Source organism: Schistocerca nitens, chromosome 9 (genome assembly GCF_023898315.1).
Source record: "Schistocerca nitens isolate TAMUIC-IGC-003100 chromosome 9, iqSchNite1.1, whole genome shotgun sequence".
Taxonomy (NCBI): Eukaryota; Metazoa; Arthropoda; class Insecta; order Orthoptera; family Acrididae; genus Schistocerca; species Schistocerca nitens.
In genome coordinates, this window is record NC_064622.1 from 264497847 (window position 1) to 264524731 (window position 26885).

Below are 26885 nucleotides of genomic sequence, written 5' to 3' on the forward strand. Positions count from 1 at the left end.
CTCAAAATACGAGCACATATGTCACTGAGTTAAAAAAGTGAACAGCGTCATTTATTGTTTCTTGAAAGTACTACGAAACTAGCAGCACTATCTATTTGTGCTTTGGTGTACTACACCGTGATGATTAAACATCCAAAGCACTAAGCTGAGCACACGGTTTTGGATAAAACTTTAAATTAGGTTTTTTTCCGATTCTGATGAAATTAGGGCTATATATGGTTCCAAAGCTACGCTAAAGGTGTCCCATGAACATGTAGTAGTTTTGGCGGTACACGTTACCTGTGAACGCCCATGACAATTGGTCTAGTAGTCGTGGAGATTACCGTGTTCAGACAGACAAGACAGTTTTATTATTAATACACAGCGTACAGACAGATCGCGATGAAGATTGTTTAGCTAAATAACGGTGGCTACTGAAAACCTGAAGGAAACCAACAACATCACTACAGAGAACGGCTACAAGTTCGCATCGCGCTGTGATTGCTGGTCAGCGGCATCGCCGTACACTGCTGCGACCGTCTGAACAAACAGCGCATGCTCAACTGGCGCCGTCTCTCCGCCACTAACCGATGCTTCGTGGGTTACCGACAAAGCGGGTAACCCACGAATAGTCTGCCACATCCTCCCTCCCTCTCTCCAAACAGTTGGTATTTTAGGATCACAAAATAGAAGAAATGTGACATCCATGGTCTTATGACACCATTAGAAATTTAATATAGCGTGCGCCACAGTTGTGGAATGGCTCTTCTGAAAGAAAAAATGATTGCTAAACAGAAATTTAAAGTAGCACGAGATGGTAGAGGGGAAAATCCTGTGACTTCCTGTTACCTTTTGGAAGACGCCGTTTCGTATGGAAGTCGTAATTTACAAATGGAAAGGAGGTCATACGAGATGTCAAAAAGAGAATTCCACGAAGAAAACAACGGTGTCTTTAGTCTGAGCGTAGCCTTACTGATTCTCGAGTTAGGCTACATGATGTGTGGTAAACAGTTCCCATTATTGATGACTGGCTAACCTGTTTCCTGAAAGACGCAGCGAACATTGCGCTCTAGGCTCTTACTGAACGATGCCGGAATAGCGGTTGATGTTGCTTCATCCGTAGCTGTTCCCAGTCTCCCAGATTGAGGTTTAGCTGCAACACAGCTATTTGCACGGAATTTCTTGGTCATTTTCACGTGGGTGGTCTGCCTGGTAGTATTGCTTGAAATCCTCTGCGACATGGCAGATGATCGTCTCTCCTGTTATCCTGATGATTTCAGCCCGTTCGGATCGTGTTCACACCATCTACTTTAATATCACCTATAAAGAAGAAATATCTTTCGTAACTGTAGACTGAATAACGATATGCTCAAATGAAGTACTTCGTTTTTCGTATGTAATTCTCTCACACTTGTATTGAACATAATTAGTCTCAGGCATGCTGCTTCACACCACGAATTCCTATCCCGTGCCGATCTCTTCATCCCAGAGTAGCAAATTCCTTTCCCGTGCGGATCAATTGATATCACTTGCACCCAACGTCCTCCATTTATCTGCTCGATATGTTCCTATCTCTGCCTTCTCCAACACGTCTAACTCCCTACAACTCCGTCTATTACAGTGGAAGCTATTCCCCGGTGTCGCAGAACATGCCCTATCGTCCTGTCCCTTCTTGTCAGCGTTTTTTTTTTTTTTACATCTTCCTTTCTTCCACTATTCTGAGGAGAAGCTCCCCGTTTCTGACCAAGTCAGTCTACCTCCAAACATCGTTCTACAGAGTCGTTCTACGGGGAATCCCAGAAATGCTGCGACAATCCTCGACCGATTGCAGAGGTTGTGTTGAGGAACAAATCGAGGATAGAAACCTGTGTTCAGAAACGTTGTCCAACGACGCCACAGAGCATCGAAGTTATAGGTGATGGCGCCTGCCAATAGGCGACTCCCTTCTGCAGCAAATGTGACTTCGTACGCTGAAGGACCACATGCGGAACGTCTCGTAATCTTGTCTGTTATCCAGTAATTGCGACTGACTGGCATGATAGCCACTGCCTGCTGCGTAGAACGGCCTTGTCTCCTATGAATGCCTTGCTATGTTGTCTCAGTGGATAAAGGTTTCGGATACAGGCTCCATTTGTACGAGGGTGAGTCAAATGAAAACCTTAAATATTTTTTAAATATTATTTATTGTGCAGAAATGGTACAAAGCTGTATCACTTTTCAACATAATCGCCCCCACGCTCAATGCAAGTCCTCCAGAACTTACAAAGTGCATAAATTCCTTTAGAAAAAAATTATACTGGTAGTCCACCCAACCACTCATACACAGTGGGGCGTACCTCTTCATCAGAACGGAACTTCTTTCCTGCATGTAGGTGGGATGCCGCGCGGGGTAGCCGCGTGGTCAAGGGCACCTTGCCACGGTTCGCGCAGATACCCCTGTTAGAGGTTCGAATCCTCCTTCGGGTATGGGTGTGTGTGTTGTCCTTAGCGTAAGTTAGTTTATGCTATATTAAGTAGTGTGTAGGCCGAGGGACCGATGACCTCAGCAATTTAGTCCTGTAGTAATTTACCACCACCATGTAGGTAGACATGGTCCCCAAGGATACATGCATACCTGTGTTCATCCATTGTACCTCCAAGAACGACGATATCTCCCAGGGAATGCTATGCATACATTCCACAGAGCATAAAGCTTCCTCTTTGTTTGGTTTCAAAAAGTGGTTCAAATGGCTCTGAGCACTATGGGACATAACTTCTGAGGTCATCAGTCCCCTAGAACTTAGAACTACTTAAACCTAACTAACCTAAGGACATCACACAAATCCATGCCCGAGGCAGGATTCGAACCTGCGACCGTAGCTGTCTCGCGGTTCCAGACTGTAGCGCCTAGAACCGCTCGGCCACTCCGGCCGGCCGTTTGCTTTCAGACAGACGTTTCACGCTGGAGCCGCCGTTTGTCCAATTGGACCTAAAAGGTGATTCATCTGTAAAGGCCACATGTCGGCACTCAGTGGATGTACAGCTGCGATATGGGCGTGTCGATGTACACCAGTCAGCACGGGTGCGTGATCCAGGTGCTTTTTGCGGGGACCCATATGTAGCAGTCGTTGAGGAGACACTGTCGTTAGCTCTTTGGTTCATCTGGGCGGTCAGTGTTCAACAGTCTTTCGTCTATTCGCCAGAACTGATCTCCGCAGCCGCCTTTTAGCCCTGTCACATATGGCCCGTGGTACACCGATGTCACCTCGCCGCCTGTTCCGGATAGCACCATTTTGCAGTGCACGGCGTAGTTTAACCACTGTGGCACGCAAACAGTTTACGACTTTAAGCGTTCCGGAAATGCTTCCACCCTTGGCCCGAAAGCCAATGATCTTGCCCTTTTGGGCGTCAGGTGAATAGCTTTTGTCACGCTTTACTACAACAACTGCGCGTCGCCCCGACACGCTTTGTGTGCCCTCCAGCGTTAGCGTTGCAGCCTGCCGTCTTAAAAAAAAAAAAAGTCTTATGGGACCAAACTGCTGCGGTCATTGGTCCCTAGGCTTACGCACTACTTAATCTAACTTAAACTAATTTACGCTAAGGACAACACACACACCCATGCGGACCGTGACAAGGCACCCTAGACCACGCGGCTAGTGCACGTTAACGCCTAACGTAGGCGGTGGTCACATTAACTAACTGGTTCGTGTTGGTCAACGTATCTCATTACATGGCCTGAGTCTTGCGTCCATTATCAAGCACAATGTGCCGGCTGCGAGGGCCGAGCGGTTCTAGGGACTTCAGTCCGAAACCGCGCGACTGCTACGGTCGCAGGTTCGAATCCTGCCTTCGGCATGGATGTGTGTGATGTCCTTAGGTTAGTTAGGTTTAAGTAGTTCTAAGTTCTAGGGGAATGATGACCTCAGTTGTCCCATAGTGCTCAGAGCCATTTGAACCACGCACAATGTCAGAACTGCCTCTCTGGTGCTTTTACCTCTTCTAAAGATGAAAGGAACACCTGATAATCAGTTTCTTTCCTGTCTTCTGTATGATATTCCTGTTAACAGCTTGAATGCGTGCCATTTCATATTACTTAACCGTATATCTCTGTCTATTCACCTGCTTTGGTTTTAAAAGCATAGTTCCACAGCTATGGACCGCCCTGTTTATCTAAACACCTCCTAATTCAAATTAACCACTGCAACACGTCTGAAATTTCGGTTATTTTCAAATATTTCACTTTTGAGTACTTTATGACTGATTTTAATAAGATTCATACCAGCTGCTGAAGCATACATATTTATTTACTATTTCATTTTATTATCTATTTAACCTGAGCAGATTTGGGCACTCAGTCTTACATCGGACTTTCAGAATACATATGCTACTTGCAATAGGACGTACAATGAAAAGAGTGTAGGACCTAATACCGAGTCCCTGGAGACGCCTGATGCTGTCTGCCTTCATTGTTACTTTATGGCGTAGGGACCTTTGCGAGAAATTTAGGCTGCCAAGTTTGGCAAGTAAAATGTCGAAGTGTATGTCGTCAGAGGCTTTGCTGAAGTTTACTGTTGTTGTTGTGGCCTTCAGTCCAGAGACTGGTTTGATGCAGCTCTCTAACCTGTCTTCATCTCCAAGTACATACTGCAACCTATGTCCTTCTGAATCTGCTTAGTGTATTCATCTCTTGCTCTCCCTCTTCGATTTTGACCCTCCACGCTGCCCTTCAATACTAAACTGGTGATCCCTTGATGCCTCAGAACATGTCCTACCAACCGATCACTTTTCTAGTCAAGTTGTGCGACAAATCTCTCTTCTCCCCTACTCAACACCTTCTCATTACTTATGTGATCTACCCATCTAATCTTCAGCATTCTTCTATAGCACCACATTTCGAAAGCTTCTGTTCTCTTCTTGACTAAACTATTTATCGTCCACGTTTCACTTCCATACATGACTACATTCCATACGAATACTTTAAGAAAAGACTTTCTGACACTTAACTCTATACTCGATGTTAACAAATTTCTCTTCTTCAGAAACGCTTTCCTTGCCATTGCCAGTCTACATTTTATACCTCTTTACTTCGATCATCGTCAGTTATTTTGCTCCCCAAATAGCAAAACTCCTTTACTACTTCAAGTGTCTCATATCCTAATCTAATTCCCTCAGCATCCCCGGATTTAATTCGTCTACATTCCATTATCCTCGTTTCGTTTCTATTGATGTTCATCTTATATCCTCCTTTCAAGACACTATCCATTCCGTTCAACTGCTCTTCCAAGTCCTTTTCTGTCTCTGATAGAATTACAATGTCATCGGCAAACTCAAATTTTTTATTTCTTCTCCACGGATTTTAATTCCTACTTCAAATTTTTCTTTTGTTTCCTTTACTGCTTGCTCAATATACAGATTGAATAACATCGGGGAGAGGCTACAGCCCTGTGTCACTCCCTTCCCAACCGCTGCTTCCCTTTCATGTCCCTCGACTCTTATAACTGCCATCTGGTTTCTGCACAAATTGTAAGCAGCCTTCCGCTCCCTGTATTTTACCCCTGCCACCTTTAGAATTTGAAAAAGAGTTTTGCCTTTCCTTAGCCTATCTCCTAAGATAAGTCGGAGGGTCAGTATTGCCTCTCGTGTTCCAACATTTCCACGGAATCCAAACTGATCTTCCCGGAGGTCGGCTTCTACTAGTTTTTTCATTCGTCTGTAAGGAACTCGTATTAGTATTTTGCAAGTGTCACTTATTAAACTGATAGCTCGGTAATTTTCACATCTGTCAACACCTGTTTTCTTTGGGAAGTACATGATAATAGCCTCTTGTGCATCCATGGCAAACTTCAGGTCATCATTTATCTTTCTCAAAGCGGATTTCGTGCTGCGATGTTTACTAAACATGTTTGTCTTCGTGTAGTAGGTTGTTTGTAGTTAGGTAGTTTGTTAGCTGTTCGTCGTCTATATACTCTAAGACCTTGGACAGTGCAGGAAGACTGTAAATAGGTTGGTAATCGTAGAGTGTTATAGCAACTTACTTTTTAGGTATGACTTAATTAGTCCATATTTCAGGGCTCATGTTAAACAGTTGTGGTTAAGGAGTGGTTGAAGATATTGTTACAGCAGGCAGTGAAGAGTCAATATATGGCCTTTTCGACGGTACTGCAAGTGAAATGCTTTAGATAGAATTTTTCTTCGCTACAGTCATTTACGCGCATGAAGTAATCAATGAGTTTCCGTTTAGTTTTCAGTTCAGTTGTGGTTGTAGGTAATGTGAGGTTACGGTTCAGTTCTTCAACTGAGACGGAGGGATTAGGTGCAGCTTTTACTTTGCTTGCACCAAGACCATGCAGGTTTTCCCATAGGGCAGTTGATCTACAGGGTGTTACAAAAAGGTACGGCCAAACTTTCAGGAAACATTCCTCACACACAAATAAAGAAAAGATGTTATGTGGACATGTGTCCGGAAACGCTTAATTTCCATGTTAGAGCTCATTTCAGTTTCGTCAGTATGTACTGTACTTCCTCGATTCAAATGGCTCTGAGCACTATGGGACTCAACTGCTGAGGTTATTAGTCCCCTAGAACTTAGAACTAGTTAAACCTAACCAACCTAAGGACATCACAAACATCCACGCCCGAGGCAGGATTCGAACCTGCGACCGTAGCGGTCTTGCGGTTCCAGACTGCAGCGCCTTTAACCGCACGGCCACTTCGGCCGGCGTACTTCCTCGATTCACCGCCATGATTTCATACGGGATACTCTACCTGTGCTGCTAGAACATGTGCCTTTACAAGTACGACACAACATGTGGCTCATGCACGATGGAGCTCCTGCACATTTCAGTCGAAGTGTTCGTACGCTTCTCAACAACAGATTCGGTGACCGATGGATTGGTAGAGGCGGACCGATTCCATGGCCTCCACGCTCTCCTGACCTCAACCCTCTTGACTTTCATTTATGGGGGCATTTGAAAGCTCTTGTCTACGCAACCCCGGTACCAAATTTAGAGACTCTTCGTGCACGTATTGTGGGCGGCTGTGATACAATACGCTATTCTCCAGTGCTCCATCAGCGCATCATGGATTCCATGCGACGGGGGGTGGATGCATGTATCCTCGCTAACGGAGGACATTTTGAACATTTCCTCTAACAAAGTGTTTGAAGTCGCGCTGGTACGTTCTGTTGCTGTGTGTTTCCATTCCATGATTAATGTGATTTGAAGAGAAGTAATAAAATGAGCTCTAACATGGAAAGTAAGCGTTTCCGGACACATGTCCACATAACATATTTTCTTTCTTTGTGTGTGAGGAATGTTTCCTGAAAGTTTGGCCGTACCTTTTTGTAACACCCTGTATATCTGTTGTTAGTAAATGTATAGGCATGCCCGAGCTTATCAGTCCTCATAGGACAACTCGTTCTATTCCGCTTCTCCTTGAAGCAATATGATTTTCAAGTGTAGGTCGTTGTATGTATGCCCACCTTGCAGCTCTCTGAAATTCATGAGCTATTTTATTTACTAGCATTCGTCTGAGTCGGACACAGTTTCTCGTATGTCACAAGTTTTGGCGTTATAAGAGGGGCTATTCCGTGGGACGACGGCGGAGTGTCGGGCAGACAGGCCTCGATGGTCTCTGAGGGGAGCACCGGGCCGAGGCGGCGCTATCGCGGGGTCAGCCGGGGTTGATGGCGGGGGGTGGCGCCTAATGCCGCATTCGCGTGCGCCGGTCCGCGCTCAAGCGGCGGCGGCCACCCCTCAGAGCGGGCCATAATCGCCGTAAATTTTAATGCAGCCTGGGGAGCGCCTGGGCTGGCGGAGGTCGGGCATTGCCGTCGGAAAGTATCGTCCGTGCTGTGTGAGCCATGTAGGCCATTTGTCTGCGCTACTTTACTGGCCTGTGCACGTTGTACACTGCTGACCACTAAAGTAGCAACACTGTGAAGACGGCATGCCACAACCGTCAAACTGACATCGCGTAAACTGCATGCCTGGATATGTAAATGATTAGCAATTCGGCGCAACTGCACAGATTAGGCAGCAGTAACCCCTACACTTTCTGTAAGTAGGGAAACGTAAAGCAAAATATTATCGTTCAGAAATTGCATTTTAATATGCGTTGTTTCTGAGAAGAAACAATAATCACTACTAGCACGTGTCACATGTCGAGAGCCATAGGGCTGTGGGATATCGAGACTGCAGTTAATCTTTCCTGAGCGTGCCCAGTACCACTAGCGCCCGAGGGGACAGACATATTTTTCCCACTGTGAAATGTCCCCTTAGAAAAATTATTGAATTACTGTGCTGGTAAGCCCCTTACGTTATTTGATTTTCAAACAGCTGAGCAAAACTGAACGTACTCAGACATTTCTCTCCTTACTTATTCTGATCATCACTAAACTGACACACAATATTTTTTAGCGCAACGCAATCTGACTTTCAATAATCCCTACAAACGAATGGCCCTGACTAACAGTAACCTATACCTTTCATGAATCACTTACCTCACAAAAATCTTCGTTACTCGAACTACTGCAATACAGCGAGCGCCAATACTTCCAGCTAAATAAAACGCGAAATCCCGAAGATTGGCTAAAATTTACAGACGCGCGAAATTTGGCACCGACTTCAATGCGAGATACCTTTAATAGGTTCCACAACGAAACATTGTCTCGAAATTTGGTAGAAAATCCGAAGAAATTCTGGTCGTATGTAAAGTACACAAGCGGCAAGACGCAGGCAATACCTTCGCTGCGCAGTGCCGATGGTACTGTTACCGACGACTGTGCCGCTAAAGCGGAGTTATTGAACGCAGTTTTCCGAAATTCCTTCACCAGGGAAGATGAATGGAATATTCCAGAATTTGAAACACGAACAGCTGCTAGCATGTTTCTTAGAAGTAGATACCTTAGGGGTTGCGAAGCAACTCAAATCGCTTGATACGGGCAAGTCTTCAGGTCCAGATTGTATACCGATTAGGTTTCTTTCAGATTACGCTGATACAATAGCTCCCTACTTAGCACTCACATATAACCGCTCGCTCACTGATAGTTCTGTAGCTACAGATTGGTAAACTGCGCAGGTCGCACCAGTGTTTAAGAAGGGTAGTGGGAGTAATCCATCTAACTACAGACCTATATCATTGACGTCGGTTTGCAGTAGTGTTTTGGAGCATATACTGTATTCAGACATTATGAATCACCTCGAAGGGAACGATCTATTGATACGTAATCAGCATGATTTCAGAAAACATCGTTCTCGTGCAACGCAGCTAGCTCTTTATTCGCACGAAGTAATGGCCGCTATCGACAGGGGATCTCAAGTTGATTCCGTATTTCTAGATTTCCGGAAAGCTTTTGACACCGTTCCTCACAAGCGACTTCTAATCAAGCTGCAGGCCTATGGGGTATCGTCTCAGTTGTGCGACTGGATTCGTGCTTTCCTATCAGGAAGGTCGCAGTTCGTAGTAATAGACGGCAAATCATCGAGTAAAACTGAAGTGAGATCAGGTGTTCCCCAGGGAAGCGTCCTGGGACCTCTGCTGTTCCTGATCTATATAAATGACCTGGGTGACAATCTGAGCAGTTCTCTTAGGTCTCTTAGGTTGTTCGCAGATGATGCTGTAATTTACCGTCTAGTAAGGTCATCCGAAGACCAGTATCAGTTGCAAAGCGATTTAGAAAAGATTGCTGTATGGTGTGGCAGGTGGCAGTTGACGCTAAATAACGAAAAGTGTGAGGTGATCCACATGACTTCCAAAAGAAATCCGTTGGAATTCGATTACTCGATAAATAGTACAATTCTCAAGGCTGTCAATTCAACTAAGTACCTGGGTGTTAAAATTACGAACAACTTCAGTTGGAAAGACCACATAGATAATATTGTGGGGAAAGCGAGCCAAAGGTTGCGTTTCATTGGCAGGACACTTACAAGATGCAACAAGTCCACTAAAGAGACAGCTTACACTACACTCGTTCGTCCTCTGTTAGAATATTGCTGCGCGGTGTGGGATCCTTACCAGGTGGGATTGACGGAGGACATCGAAAGGGTGCAAAAAAGGGCAGCTCGTTTTGTATTATCACGTAGTAGGGGAGGGAGTGTGGCAGATATGATACGCGAATTGGGATGGAAGTCATTACAGCAAAGACGTTTTTCGTCGCGGCGAGATCTATTTACGAAATTTCAGTCACCAACTTTCTCTTCCGAATGCGAAAATATTTTTTGAGCCCAACCTACATAGGTAGGAATGATCATCAAAATAAAATAAGAGAAATCAGAGCTCGAACAGAAAGGTTTAGGTGTTCGTTTTTCTCGCGCGCTGTTCGGGAGTGGAATGGTAGAGAGATAGTATGATTGTGGTTCGACGAACCCTCTGCCAAGCACTTAAATGTGAATTGCAGAGTAGTCATGTAGATGTAGAAAAGATTCTAACTACTGAAGGCACTAACTACTGATAGGCATAGTTAGCAAATGAAAGATTTTGGTAGAGAACAAACAATTTATTTACCATAATTGTGTTCAGAAGTCATTATATATATATATATATATATATATATATATATATATATATATATCAGTTCATGACATCCAGTCTTACAAATTTACTCTCTCTGATGGAGACACGTCCAGATTATGCGCTCTCAAAACTCTGCCATCTCTCTTCCCGCATCCACCACTGCTGGCGGCACACCTGCAACTGCGCAGCGCAACGCGCTGCCCAACACTACAATAGCAATATTCCAACAATGCAAATCAGCCACAGACTGCACACAGCACAGTCAGTGATTTTCATACAGAGCGCTACAAGGCGTTACCAACATAAAAACCTAAACAGCCTACTTACAACTGTTGTGCAGCGTCTTACAGCTATGAAGACCGGGGTTTATAATCCCACTATATTGCTTCTAACGCTGGTTGGGATCCCACAGCTGTCATGCTAAAATGGAATCGTTGGGTTCAGTTTTACGACAATGCATTCCAGGATGTCGCTGTGTTTCATGCGACCAGTACCCGAGACAACAGATGTAATGTTCGCTCAATCGTGCACCATCCTACAACTACATTACGTACCTCGAGTCACGAAGTGGTCTTGTCTGCAGCAAGACAAAAATCACACCGACGGCGCTACGACGTCTGAGCGCCACTGACTGTCAGTGTCAGCATGCTAGTCATTTTTGCCACTTCCCTCTACAAGGAAGCACAGAAAATTACCCTGACAATGTTGCTTGAAACGACAGCACTGGGCACACGAGTGGCACTAAATCTTCTTTTCAGAGTAGTCCCGATTCTGTGTACTACATGACAATGGGTGTGGAGATTATGTGAGAACAAACGTTGTCAAATAGCATTCGTCATCGTACAGGCACAGCAGCTGGGGAAATGTTATAGGACGGCACTGCGTGCAGTTCATGACCATCTTTGGTTCACATAATCGGTAATTTGGACCTAATTCTATACAGTAATAATACCTACACCTTGTACCGTTGTTGTCATTTCGTATGTTCCACTCGCAATTATAGCAGGGGAAGAACTAATGTTTATATGCTTCCATAGGAGCCCTGATTTCTATTAACTTGTGTTTACGGCACGCACGTGGAATGCAGGTCTACATTGGCGGCAATAGAACCGCTCTGGAGACGGCCGAAAATGAAGGTTGCCTAAATTTTCTCGATAGTGTCCAGGATTTCCCATTGCAGTTCACGAAACTTCTTCGTAATACTCGGGTGTTCATCGAACCTACTGGTAACAATTCTAACGGCATAAGCCTGAATTACATCGATGTCTTTCTTTAATCCGACTGGTGGAGATCTGAAACACTCGAACAGTACTTAAGACAGGATCGCTCTAGATTTCTATACGCGATCTCCCTTGTAGATGAGTTACACGTACGTAGAATTCTCCCAATAAACTGAAGTCAACGATTCGCCTTCCCTACTACCGTCCGTAAATGCTTACTCCATTCATATCAATTTGCCACATTGCGCTTGGATATTTAATCAACGTGCCTTTGTCAGGCAGCACGCCGCTAATACTGTATTCGAAAATTGTTTTTGCTGTTTGTCTGGATCAGCTTACATTTTTCTGAATGTAGAGCAAGCTGCCGTTTTTCATACCAACTAGGAATTTCAATCTCTGTTGATCCATCATAGACAGGGGTCATCAGCTGGTTAAGTAATTGTCGATAGCAATAAAATTCTCCAACAGCCACACGGCTGATGTTACTTTATTTTGAGAAAACCAGTTTCGGCATTCCAGTATGCCATATTCAGGCCCCATATGCAGCTCTCAAAATAAACGATAGTGCCGTACAGTGCCATACATCCATGGAATTCGCGAATTCAAACCGTTTCACAAGTACTTCATTCGAGGACTTGGTAGCTACCAAGGCTTCGGGAAACAAAACAGGGACTCCCCTTCAGCCACGCTGATAGCAATGTGGGTACTGTGAACGTCGATGATGGTGGTTTGCTCCCAGAAGAAGAAATCGAGTCGGCTGTTTGACCCTAAGGCACGGTATATAGCCATGTCGTGAAAAAATGGACGCAAATTGGAACATATCTTGTCCTGAAGGAAGACTGACAGATCCGAATTGAACTTAAAAAGCATGTCCGTTCACATAATGATATCGACGGTTGCCGTAGCATCGTCATTTGCGACAGGCAACCGAGGACACCTTCCAGATGTGGGAAGGAGGGCCACCTCCGATCCGAATGCATCCAACGCCGGATCATGCCTCTACTGCCTGCGGACATAACGCCGCCGTCGCAAATGTTCAAATGTATAGGAATTCCTAAGGGACCAAACTGCTTAGGTCATCGGCCCCTACACTTACAGACTACTTAAACTAACTTATGCTAAGAACAACACACACACACACACACACACACACACACACACACACACACACACACACACACACATGCCCGACGGAGGACTCGAACCTCCTGCGAGAGGGGCCGCGGAGTCCGTGGCATACGCCTCAAACCACGCTGCCACTTCGCGCGACCAGCCGTCGCAGCCGACACTGCTCCCCGTGACTTACGTTGCCGCCCTCAAACCTGCTGCCACTTCACCGCCTTGGTGACCGAACGCAGCATCCTGCGATCCGTTGGGAAGATGAAACACTCGTTCTACCTGTTGCGGACGCTATTCCTATAGCACCATCCCCATCCACGGATGACGATGTATATGACGATAAAATGGTGATGGACTCGTTGACCGTGCCAACAGCGGCCTTTGTGCTAGAGCGGCGTTAGTCGTTGCCTTCGTCTGACACAGAAGGTCATACTAGAAAGTAACGATCCCCAGACCACCGTAAAGCCGTCGGCACTCGGACCGTGCTGTCGAACGTTATCGTTGAGCGTGCCAAGTTCAACGTGCTGCTGAACGCTCAGGAACGATGCGACTTGTGCATACGGTACGTGGGCCCCAACGTGGTATAGGCGATCGCAACGCACTGCAGCGGCAGTTGAGGGATGTTTCTAGTTCGTAAATCACACAATTTACTCAACGGGCGCACGTAAAATCCCCACGTTAGCTCTATTAAAACGCACATTTCCTCCATCGTCCACGAAAGGGAAAGTACCATGTCCAATTAATAAGGACACAGGCTTATAAAAGTTCCGTTACAAACAGTGCGGTGCAAATTTGGAATACTTCTCCGCATAAGATAAACATTGTGTCATCATTCCGACATTTTAGCAAAACCCCAAGGTCAGTCTTACTTGATCACTGTTCCTACCCAGTAGCAGAATCTTTGCAACATGTGTAAAAGAAAAAGGAGCAAAATATCTTTATACAAGTAGCGCAAGCTGTCCTGTAGATTAAGCCAATCGAACAAAGTCACTCCTCAGAAAAAAGGTGCACTTATATTTATATAATATCAAATATTATAGTAAATACTTATATTAAACTAATAATAAAGTATGAGAACGTAATAAAAACCTGAATATTAGGGGAAAAAAATCTGGAAGTGTCAACCCGCGAACCACCGCCCCAACAAACAACTCTATATAGGACAGTGTTGCTACTCATTACGCTAAACCAACAACACAATCCTTGCATCTAATCATACTATATTACGGTCTCCTGAAAACCTTAATAGTAGATATGTTACTAATTGAAATTTGTCTATAACAAATTGTACCAAGAACAATGCGTTTTGGGTGGATCTTCAGTGTGTCGCTGCCTTCAAATAGCCTACTCTCATAATACGCAGTTTACAATAATTCTTTTGCCACGAATATGATGATTCTCATTATTTTATTGGAACGAATCACAAAGTTAACAACGGGTTTTCCAGTGATTCTCAATTTTCTGGCGCTCAGAAACGGCATACATATTTATAGGCTTGAAATGAATGCCAATATGGCGCCTCACCACTCTGTACTGAAGGGAGACGGCGTGCGTGTGACGTAGGTGGCTTTGTGCCATCTCATTAGTCAACGCTCAGAATATCTGACATGCCAGATATTGCTCTGCACATTCGGAAAGACTCCCGAACGTGCTATTCCACGCTATGACGTTAGAAACTCGGCACGCTCAACGTTCGGATGCACGGTCCGTGTGCCGACGGCTTAAGCGGAGGCGCAGAGCAGAACAGGTTGAATACCGGCCGCCGACGCATGAGGACTCTACCCGCCAAGACGATGCTCCCATAGAAGCAACCGCCGCTGGCTGCAGCGTGGGAACACAGGACGGGACGGAAGAAGTTTCGTTCGTACCCACAGCTGAACGATCAGACATCGACCCGCGAGCCGGACGCTGCCCTCCACAGGCTGGAGTGCAGGCGCCCATCCCGCGCCCCAAATGGTCTTGCTCTGCGAACATCAGCCTAGGGAGAGGACGATGACGCCATGGAAATTACACCGACAGGGACCCCGCCGATGGCGCGCCACTTTTGTAACGGTTCCGGCCGAAGTGGTCGGGGTGACCAGAGATGACGATGCAGCTTAGCACTCAACAGACGTTACCCAACTAATGAATAACTTCATACCCGCAGTTCGACAACAAGCTTATAATATCGCCACTATTAACCTCAATACGATTGGAACAACTGTGAAGAACCATCTGCAACGAGAGATGCTTCGTGCTTAGGGTAGTCACGTTGCTTTATTGAAAGAGGTGCGTCTCGCGTCCCTCGCCAATTTCTGTAGTTATGCAACATACACGATACCTGGTGCTCAGACTGGCAGTGGTGCGACAACACCAGTCCATCGAAGATGTGACTTACTTCCCCTCAGCCAGGGCGCTGGGGATCACGGTCCTGGGTGTACGTATTATTAACGTGAATGGTCCATCGGGAACCGACAAACGCCACGAAAGTTCGCAGTTCTACTCAGGGCAAATTATCTCTCCCCCCCCCCCTTTCTTGGTTGCTACGATCATTATATCTTAGACGATTTTAACTGTGTGCTCCACCCCAAAGGCCAGGTCCCACACTTTCGACTTGTCAAGAACTTCGGATATTTGTGCGAGGCACATGTCTCACTCATATCTGGGAGAAAGTGCAAGGTGACCGCCCCAGACACACGTTTCTTACTAGTCACTCGGTCAGTCGTCTTGATCGTATTTACACACTGTGATTAAAAGTACCCGGACACCTGGCTGAAAACGACTTACAAGGTCGTGGCGTCCTCCATCGGTAATGCGGATTTCAGTATGGTGTTGACCCACCCTTAGCCTTGATGGCAGCTGCTACTCTCGCAGGCATACGTTCAAGCAGGGGCTGGAAGGTTTCTTGGGGAAAGGCAGCCCGTTCTTCACGTAGTGCTGCACTGACGAGAGGTATCGATGTCGGTCTGTGAGGCCTGACACGAAGTCGGCGTTCCAAAACATCCCAAAGGTGTTCTATAGTATTCAGGTCAGGACTCTGTGTAGGCCAGTCCATTACAGGGATGTTATTGTCGTGCAACCACTCCGCCACAGGCAGTGCATTATGAACAGGTGCTCGATCGTGCTGAAAGATGCAGTCCACATTCCCGAATTGCTCTTCAACAGTGGGAAGCAAGAGGGTGCTTAAAAAATCAATGTAGGCCTGTGATGTAATAGGCCACGAAAAACAACAAGGGGTGCAATCCCCTCCGTGAGAAACACGACCACACCATAACACCACTGCCTCTGAATTTTACTGTTGGCACTACACACACTGGCAGATGACGTTCACCGAGCATTCGCCATTCATACCCACATCCTACCACTGGATCGCCACGTTGTGTGCGGTTAGTGAAGCAGTGGCTGCAAAAGTACCACTATTAAATTTATAATTTATCGCAACGGGTAATGGGGAGGGAAAATGAGGGATTCAGGCCAGAGAACACAGCGTATATTTTCTAATTTAGTTCCTTTTCCAACGCATTTCTGAGAAATGAACGGCGAATGGTAGCAAACGCTGATGAGTGGATCGAGGGTGTTCTCTTTTAGCCAGCTTGCATTTACATTGGGCACCGATTTATTTATATAGGGCTTGGTTCCATAGCATGTTGTAGATTGGTTATCACTGAACTCTTTTATTTTATCATGCTCGAAAGCATACTCATTTACAAAATATAACGATTTGTTGCGACAGTTGTACATAGCGTGGGAGGTGAGGCCTCTTATGGATTGCTAGTTTTAAATACGCACCGCTGCAGAAGGAAACAAGGAGGATTTTAGTGGTCAGGATTGCGTCTGGTAAAGCTGCTAGGGAATATACCCATAAATTCAGTCAATATGCACCAGACATGGCAACAATCGAACATAAAATGCCACCGAGAAAAAAGCCGAGATTGGACCACGGGAACGTGAAGTGTTAAAAGCACACCAAATTTCACATTCGTAGTCCACCGAGCTTAGAGAAAATGCGAAAAATAACCCAGCAGGTGGTACAGCTGCTTCAAAGATCAGTTCAATTCGTTCTGTAATTTTTAGGGTAAATTTAGCAAATGAACTTTAGAGTTGAGCTACTTCTAATGATTCTGGGCTGTTCTAAGAAATATTCTGGCCTCCTGCATTATGCCTGTGACCACTTGCGTCTACCAAGGGCCCTCATCTGATTTCTACCACAAAGAAAACGGAGTAAATAATTCATAAAATGTGTCGTGAGGCAGCTAAAATTGATTGATTAAGTTCATTTGGTAACACAAATCGCCTACGATCATCTACACTCGCATTATCCGGAATACAGTGCACATGTGGAGCGCAGGGAATAAGTCCCATGTACCAAAAAGAAACACATATTACAATTCGAATATTTGATCCGGAAATATAACCATTCGCTAATATTTAACATTTCACACGAGTATGTCTAAATACGATGTAGAAATAAGCATAGACACTTCAAAACCCATGGAATCCCTATGACATGGCACTAAACAAAGGACAAGCGTTTTTATTACATTTTAAAGGGATTTCTGGCTGTTGCTGTTGTTGTGGTCTTCAGTCCTGAAACTGGTTTGATGCAGCTTTCCATGCTACTCTACCCTAGACAATCTTCTTCATCTCCCAGAACCTACTTCAACCTACATCCTTCTGAATCTGCTTAGTGTGTTCATTTCTTGGTCTTCCTCTACGATTTTTACCCTCCACGCTGCCCTCCAGCACTAAATTGGTGATCCCTTGATGCCTCAGAACATGTCCTACCAACCGATCCCTTCTTCTAGTCAAGTTGTGCCACATACTCCACTTCTCAATTCTATTCAACACCACCTCATTACAAAATTGTTAAGGCTTTCGTGGCCACTTGTTGACAAACTGCCTATTGGCTTCTGTCTCGGGTTCTTCGGCCGACGTTCATCTAATGATTTTTCTGACGTTTCGCCAGCACGAGTGGCTGGCATTGTCAAAGCTTCACCACCGGCAATGGAGGGTGAAGCTTTGACAATGCCAGCCACTCGTGCTGGCGAAACGTCAGAAAAATCATTAGATGAACGTCGGCCGAAGAACCCGAGACAGAAGCCAATAGGCAGTTTGTCACCACCTCATTAGTTATGTGATCTACCCACCAAATCTTCTGTGGCACCAAATTTCGAAGCTTCTATTCTCTTCTTGTCCAAACTATTTAACGTCCATTTTTCACTTCCATACATGGCTACACTCCATACAAATACTTTCAGAAACGACTTCCTGACAAATCAATACTCGATGTTAACAAATTTCTCTTCTTTAGAAACGCTTTCCTTGTCATTGTCAGTCTACATTTTATGTCCTCTCTACTTCGACCATCATCAGTTATTTTGCTCCCCAAATAGCAAAACTCATTTACTACTTTTAGCGTCTCATTTCCTAATCAAATTCCCTCAGCATCGCCCGACTTAATTGGACTAAATTCCATTATTCTCTTTTTGGTTTTGTTGATGGTCATCTTATATCCTCCTTTCAAGACACTGTCCATTCCGTTCAACTGCTCTTCCAAGTCCTTTGCTGTCTCTGAGAGAATTACAATGTCATCGGCGAACCTCAACGTTTTTATTTCTTCTCCATTGACTTTAATACCTACTTCGAATTTTTCTTTTGTTTCCTTTACTGCTTGCTCAATATACAGATTGAATATCATCGGGGAGGGGCTACAACCCTGTCTAACTTCCTTCCCAAACAATGCTTCCCTTTCATGTCCCTCGACTCTTATAACTGCCACCTGTTTTCTGTACAAATTGTAAATAGCCTTTCGCTCTCTGTATTTTACCCCTGCCACCTTTAGAATTTGAAAAAGAGTTTTCCAGTCAACATTGTCAAAAGCTTTCTGGTTAATAAACTGAAAAATGAACCCGGTTTCTGCAATAGATTTACCTACTAAACCTAATGCTGCAAAGAAATATGGATTAGATAACACATAATACACTGTGACACCTTTTTCCAGCAAACTCGAGACAGACGCACTGAAGGCACGTCGGCTCACTTACCCGCCTTCTTTCACTCTCTTCTAAAGTGGCAGGCGTTCGGATGCCCTCCTGTGCCTACTGGAGGGGATGGCCGAACCAATTGGCTATAACCAACCTCACCACTACAAATCGGAAGTTTTCGGACTAACTTTTTGTCACGACCTACCCGTGTTCCATCTCTGTCACTACCCCACAGAAATGAAGTTGGCAGTACTACAGAAGAGCACTATTACAGAAGATGGAAACCTTCCTGTCGAATAAATAAAAGAAATAATGATTGAACTCAATGCGTTTAAACGATAACCTTCCCGTCTAGAACAAAATAATTTAACTTACTTTCCGTCTAAGAAAAGAAAGAAAGATAATTGAACTTTTTGTGCCTTGCAGCTTTCTTGTGTGGACTTGCTTTTGACAACGTGTCTGATTTGATAGCCTTTAGCGTACACAATGTTGTACGCCTTGTGCCTTTATTGGTAACAATATTAATGTGGCTGATCAAAAGAAGATTATTTCGACGAGAACCCATATGTTTACGCCGTGGTCCTTAGTACTGGTTGCCTATGCAGGGAACCCGAAAACATGCATATATATTTTCCTTACCTTTTATTTTACTGGATCGCCTGTGGATAACGTCATCTGACTGCTTGTCTGAATATATTCACCCTGATCTATTGTTGGTAATTATTTGGGTTGGTATTCATTTACTAGAATTGTAAATATGTGAGCTAAAACTGTACTTATTATTCATTTGCTTTTTTGATTGAAGCTACTGGTGCAAAATTCAATGTTATTATTAATTTTTTTTTAAATTGAGAAAACTCAACAAAAGTTTAATCCTGTGATTACTGGGTTCAATGAAAAATAATACGATATTGACTGAGCTAAACTGATCTAGTCTGAAAATGATTGAATATAAATTTGTAACTCTTTACAATGATTCAATTTATAAAACTTTAGTTTGGGAATCGTTTACATAAAACAGATTAAAAATGGAAGAACAAACTTACAATATGCAGCTAGCGCTTAAATACCTTTGATGTCTTCATGACGTCGATTTTTAATAATTTATAAATAATTACCAATTATATAATTATAGTATTCTTTGAGTAATATATAGCTGGTGGCGAACAGGCACACCACTCTGTCTCCACACACACAACTTCACTGCACAAAGGTTGACTCAAGAGTGTTCTGTCGACAATGCTGCGCGCTTCTCGCCGCGCTCCCTATGTATCAATGCGCGGTATCTCCCACCAACAGAGAGCTTGGTTCAAAATGGCTCTGAGCACTATGGGACTTGACATCTGAGGTCATCAGTCCCCTAGAACTTAGAACTACTTAAACGTAACTAGCCTAAGGAGATCACACACATCCATGCCCGAGGCAGGATTCGAACCTGCGACCGTAGCGGTCGAGCGGTTCCAGACTGAAGCGCCTAGAATCGCACGGCCACTCCGGCCGGCAGACAGCTTGGTGCAGATACTTCACTGTCACCATCGATATGCAAAGAACTTATATAAATTTTAGAAAACATTTTGCTTATACACTGTAATTGTTATTTACATATTTCTTAGGTTATAAATATTTTTCATCAGTTTATTACTTTGACTTATTTACGTTTTGGCCTGGTTGATTTTCTATTGACATACTATTTCAAGATGTTCTAACAAGATTCGTCTGCTACGTTTGAGGTACATATGACCACCCTTCAGGAACAAGTGGGAAGAGGGTGTGGGATACATTTCACGTGCACGCAAACACACAGATACCACGCTCAAAAAATAAAAATGATAAAAAACATGCACTGTATTCTTTATAAAATGCGTCATCCATGGGCATGAGGGGTGCCCGGCTCCGTGGGCAAGGCCGCGACGTAAGAGAAACTGGCAGAAGAGCCGCCTGATTAACTATTTCCCGATGACTAAAGTTTTGAAATGGAGGAGCAGAGAATTTTACTGCTTATTATTATGGAACGGCAGTGACTTTCAAGCTATTCGAGAGGAGTGGGATATGTGCTGGCACTGGGTTTCCTCTCTCTCCCTTCTTCCGTCATCATCCAAGGTAATTCAGCTGCCCCTGCCGATGGGTCTTACAACCTGCAAGACCTTCGAATACCACACATGATATTTTCGTATTCTATCACTCGCAAAGGGTAAATTTTATGTCCCAAGGAAAGAAATTAACAGAGCCTTTTTGCAGGAAATTTAATGGAATTCAATTTCGTACTGTGATACGTTTCCGCTGAGGCCATAGTATTCGAATCATTCGAGAAAAACGCATCTTTAGGTTGCTTTTGTACCTTTTTCGTAAATAATTAAAATACTATGGCCTCTAGCAAAAGTGTATCCAAGTAAAAAATTTAAATTTCCTAAGACGAGAACTTTTTCATTTTTTTCTTTGGGACCGAAAATTTACATATAACAAGCGAGAGAATTTGAAAATCTTGCACGTGGTACCTAAAGGTGTTATCGGTTGCATATAATCTAGCCGGCCGCTGTGGCCGAGTGGTTCTAGGCACTTCAGTCCGGAACCGCGCTGCTGCTACGGTAACGTCGCAGGTGTGATGTCCTTAGGTTATTTAGGTTTATGTAGTTTGTCGCGTCCCGGCACAGCCTCACTATACCAGAATGAAGTAAGTACGAATTGTGTAGCGCAATCGGGACGTTAACGACAATGGGTCAGTTATAAATTGCTGTCAACCTTTATATCAGAGATGAGAGGGAGAGAATCTCCTTGGTTTGAAGCAAATAAGTTTCCTGAAAATAGGTTACAGAATTGCGATAGGCAGAAAAGACTGGTTAGTTTCTATAAAGTATATTCTCACATGTACTTATGTGAGGTGTTGGACCATAAACCCCTTAGTAAGATTCAGTCTATTTATTCGGACTTGCTACTTCAAAGCTAATTGCCGGCATATATAAGAAACAAGTACAAAGCAATCACTTGTTCTTGGTTAGCACTGATATCTCTCTAAGTAATTGAGAGAAAGACTGACAGCCTCTGTTCAACACTATCCCAATGAAACTCTAAAAATCCTACTTGACCTGCAGTTCCTGAGTATCCACCAGAGTCTATCGCCGTCTTCTCGTAGTTGAAGACTTTATCAGCTCTATCGGCTGCTATGGGCCTACTCGGCCCCACTGGCGTCTCGCTGCGGAATCTCCAAACTGCCGGCACTGGCTCTGAATCTGCATCTGAATCTCTGCTTCTAGCTATTCCGCTGCCTGGCCTTTTATTTCGTTTCTCATGTACTTGGGTGCACACGAGTTAACTTGTTTCACACGACCCTTTCATTTCTAAGTGATCGGACTGCACAAGAATGCCTATGGTTCCACACGACACTCTCGTTTCTAGCTGCACACACTTAATTTGGTTCCACACGAGTCTTTTCCGTACATGACTGACGCTCTCTCTTGCTGTGTTATCGCCCTGGTGTTTGCGTCTTCCATTGCGCAAGTTTGATTCGTGCTGCTTTCTCTGCGAGGAAGTCAAACAGTAAGTTATTTGATCAACAATACTTGGCAGCCTCCGCCACTTATATTGTCCCTACGTCCTAGTGAACTATTTCTTAATGTCGGCTGGCTGTTTGCCTATGGAGCCTGGACTCTTCTTATGGTCACAAAAGCAAGAATAAAAATTAAAATTTTCTATGGTCACAACAAGTTCTAAGTGCAGGGGACTGATGACCTCAGATGTTGAGTCCCATAGTGCTTAGAGCCATTTGAACCATATAGCCTATCGGCAGGGGCAGCTGAATCATCCCGCGTAAGGCAAACCTGTTAGAGTCATGTACACGCATCAGATTTACTTAACATGCATATCTCATTCTGTGCACAGGAAAGGTATCGGCGTGTGTGAAAGATAGGAAAAGCCTCTCCGATTAGACGGTTGAATCTGTTCCTCCCAGCGAACCGTGCCACACGAATTGGCTTTTACACAACAAAAGTTTTGAGTGTTGGTTGACTTCGAGCCAGAGTGGACTCCCGCTCCGCTACGTTCCTACGACAGTTACAGCGCTTCCGCAGAAGCTGGCGACTGATTCGGACCCGGCGTCTGGCTTCCGACGTGGGTGCGGCCGCGCAGCAGAGAAAAACGCAACGCGTGGCTAGTGTGGCGCCGAACCGGCCAGCAAATTAATTACTGCATCGATCGCTGGCGCCGGTGACGGTCGCGGCGTCGCCGTGTCGCCAGTAAACACGGCTGCCTGCCGGCACAGCTGGCGGCGGGAACTGACTGCACAGTGGCGAACCAGCGGGCTCGGCACGAGGAGGACGCAGCGGGCTCTGATCACTGGTTTACTCTCTCTCTAATGCCTAGTCACGGGCCGTATTAGCACCAGGCAGGGCATTGTACCCCACGAAAAGTGACCATGTTCTCAGAAACCTCCGGTTTTGCCTCACTTTTTCTTTAATACACAGTGTAATGAAATTCTACACATCGAAACGAACACCTAGATTTGTCCCTGAACTCAGAACCCCTTTGATTTAGCTGTCTGATTATAAACGTAGTGTAAAGAGTAAGAATTCGGAGAAGAGTATTACGCTCCTCTAATGATCATGAGAAAGGCTATTACAGCTGCCTTCATATGGTGTAAGTAGGCTGTTTAGGATTTTATGTTGGTAACGCCACGTAGCGCTCTGTGCGAAATAACTGACTATGCTGTGTACAGTCTGTGGCTGGTTGGCATTGTTGGAATATTCGCTATTGTAGTGTTGGGCAGTTGGATGTGAACAGTGCGTAGCGTTGCGCAGTTGGAGGTGAGCCGCCAGCAGTGGTGGATGTGCAGAGAGATGCCAGAGTTTTGATAGGTCACTATAAGCGGACGATCTGGGCGTGGGTCCGCCAGAAAAAGGAAATTTGTAAATGGCTCTGAGCACTATGGGACTCAACAGCTGAGGTCATAAGTCCCCTAGAACTTAGAACTACTTAAACCTAACTAACCTAAGGACAACACACACATCCATGCCCGAGGCAGGATTCGAACCTGCGACCGTAGCGGTCGCGCGGTTCCAGACTGTAGCGCCAAAACCGCTCGGCCACCAGCGGCCGGCGGAAATTTGTAAAGATGGATGTCATGAATTGATAGGTTTATATATGATGACTTTTGAACATTATTAAGGTAAATACACTGTTTGTTTTTTATCAAATTTTTCATTTGCTAACTATGCATATCAGTAGTTCGGGCCTTCAGTAGTTAGAATCTTTTATTTAGCTGACTGTATTGGCGCTCGCGGTATTGCAGTAGTTCGAGTAACGAAGATTTTTGTGAGGTAAGTGATTTATGAACGGTATAGGTTATTGTTAGTGAGGGCCATTCTTTTCTAGGGATTATTGAAAGTCAGATTGCGCTGCGCTAAAAATATATTGTGTGTTAGTTAAGTGATGATCAGAATAAGTAAAGAGATAACTGCCTGAGTACGTTCACTTTTACTCAGCTGTATTTGTATCAAATAATGTAGAAGTTTACCAGCATACTAATTCATAATTTTTACGCCCTCGCTGCTAGTGACAATGTGCGCCAGAACCTCCGAGGACATTCTACTCTTCTTAGGTAATTTATATACACTGAGGCGGCAAAGTCATGCGATACTTCCTAATATCGTGTCGGACCTCCTTTTGCCCGGTGTAGTTTAGTAACTCGACTTGGCATGGACCCAACAAGTCGTTGGAAGACGGCTACAGAAATGTTACCCCATGCTGCTTCTGTGCCTTTCCATGATCGCGATAGTGTTGCCAGCGCAGGATTTTGTGCACCACCTGACCTCTCGACAATGTCCCACAAATGTTCGATGGGATTTATGTCGGGCGATCAGGGGGCCAAATAATTCACTCGAATCGTCAACAATGTTCATCAAACAATTGTAGCCCTATGATATGACTCATTGTCATCCAAAACAATCCCATCGTCGTTTTGGAACTTGAAGTCAATGAATGGCTGCAAATGGTCTCCAAGTAGCCGAACAGAACCATTTCCACTCACTGATCGGTTCAATTGGACCAAAACACTCGGTACATTCCATGTAAACACACCGTAATGGACCCATCACAGTGTCTTGATGACAACTTGGATCAATGGCTTTTTGGAATCTTTGCTACGCTCGAGCCCTACCATCATACCATCAGCTATTACGAACTGAAGTCGGGACTCATCTGGCCAGACAACGGTTTTCCTGCCGTCAAGGGTCCAACCGATATGGTGACGAGCCCAGGAGAGGCGCTGCGGGCGATGTCGAAGGAACTGCCATAGCCCATTAACGCCATCTTTCACCTCACTGTAATAGCGGATCGTCGTCGTACGTTCCGCATTGACTTCTGCAGTTATTTAATGCAGTTTTGCTTGTGTCTTAGCACTGAGAGTTCTACGCAAACGCCGATGCCCTCGGTGTTTACGTGACGACCGCTATCCACTGCGTTGTCCGTGAAGAGAGATAATGTCGGAAGTTTGCTGTTCTCGTCACATTTTTGACACTCTGAATCTCTTAATATTTCCGAAATTGAATGTCCCATGCGTCTTGGTCCAGCTATCACTCCGCGTTCGAAGTCTGTTAATTTCCGTCGTACGGCCATAATCATGCCAGAAACCTGTTCCCATGAATCACATGAGTACAAATGAGAACTCCTCCAGTGCACTGCTCTCTTATACTTTGCGTACGCAATACGATCACCATCTGTATATGTGCATATCATTACCCGATGACTTTTGTCCCTTCAGAGTAAAGAAAGTTCAGCTGAACTATGTCAGTCAAATAAACTTACCCCTCTACTTCTTAATGATATATCCGCTATGCCGTGTGGATGGGAATCTGCAAATGAAAGGGACAAGAGCTGCTAAAAACCTTCAGTTTAACCATTAATGATATAGATACATAAATAAACCAAAAGCAGAAACGTAAGCTTTAAAGCACTGAGAGAATTCACGGGAACAACATACTAGACTCTAGACTGTCCACGCAACCCCCTAACTTCCTTTAACATGAGTAAATGTGGCGCTTTAAGATTACTAGCGTCAAACTCAGTTTGATATGAGGACCTGTTGTGGGACGTGTTACCCCAGTTGAACAGACGAACGTGTCAGCTGCAGACTCACCCCATAAATGATAAGAATCGAAAATTCAGTAACCGGAATAAAAGCGTAAAACTCGTATATTAAGAAGAATCGAGGGACGCTTGATCCTTGGGACAAGCTACAGAACGATGCTGAGGTTCGCAGTGCAGCCAGAATACTTGCTTCCACTGTCGGTGCTCCTCCAAGACGCCTGGTCGGATCGGGAAACAGCACTAGACTCCTTACTCCCCGAGGCAAACGAAAGTTTTGGAGGGAGAGCTCTATGTTCGTGGTACCAACACAAAACGTGCAGTTCCTCTGAGTCTTTATGAAAATACACTGAAGGGCCAAGGAAACTAGTATAGGTATGCGTGCTGAAATACAGACATATATAAACAGGCAGAATACGGCGCTGCATTGGACATCTACATCTACATCGATACTTTGCAAATCACATTTAAGTACCTGGCAGAGGCCGGCCGCGGTGGTCTAGCGGTTCTGGCGCTGCAGTCCGGAACCGCGGGACTGCTACGGTCGCAGGTTCGAATCCTGCCTCGGGCATGGGTGTGTGTGATGTCCTTAGGTTAGTTAGGTTTGAGTAGTTCTAAGTTCTAGGGGACTTATGACCTAAGATGTTGAGTCCCATAGTGCTCAGAGCCATTTGAGCCAACCTGGCAGAGGGTTCATCGAACCACCTTCACAATTTTCTATTATTCCAATCTCGTATAGCACGTGGAAAGAACGAACATCTATATCTTTCCGTCTGAGCTCCGATTTCCCTTATTTTATCGTGGTGATCGTTTCTCCATATGTAGGTCGGTGTCAACAAGATATTATCGCATCCGGAGGAGAAAGATAATGATTGAAATTTCGTGAAAACATTCCATCGCAATAAAAAGAGCCTTTCCTTTAATTATGTCCAGCCCAAATCCTGTATCGTTTCAGTGACTCTCTCTCCCATATTCGTGATAATACAATCTTTGAACTTTTTCGCTGTACTCCGTCAGTCCTATCTGGTAAGTATCCCAC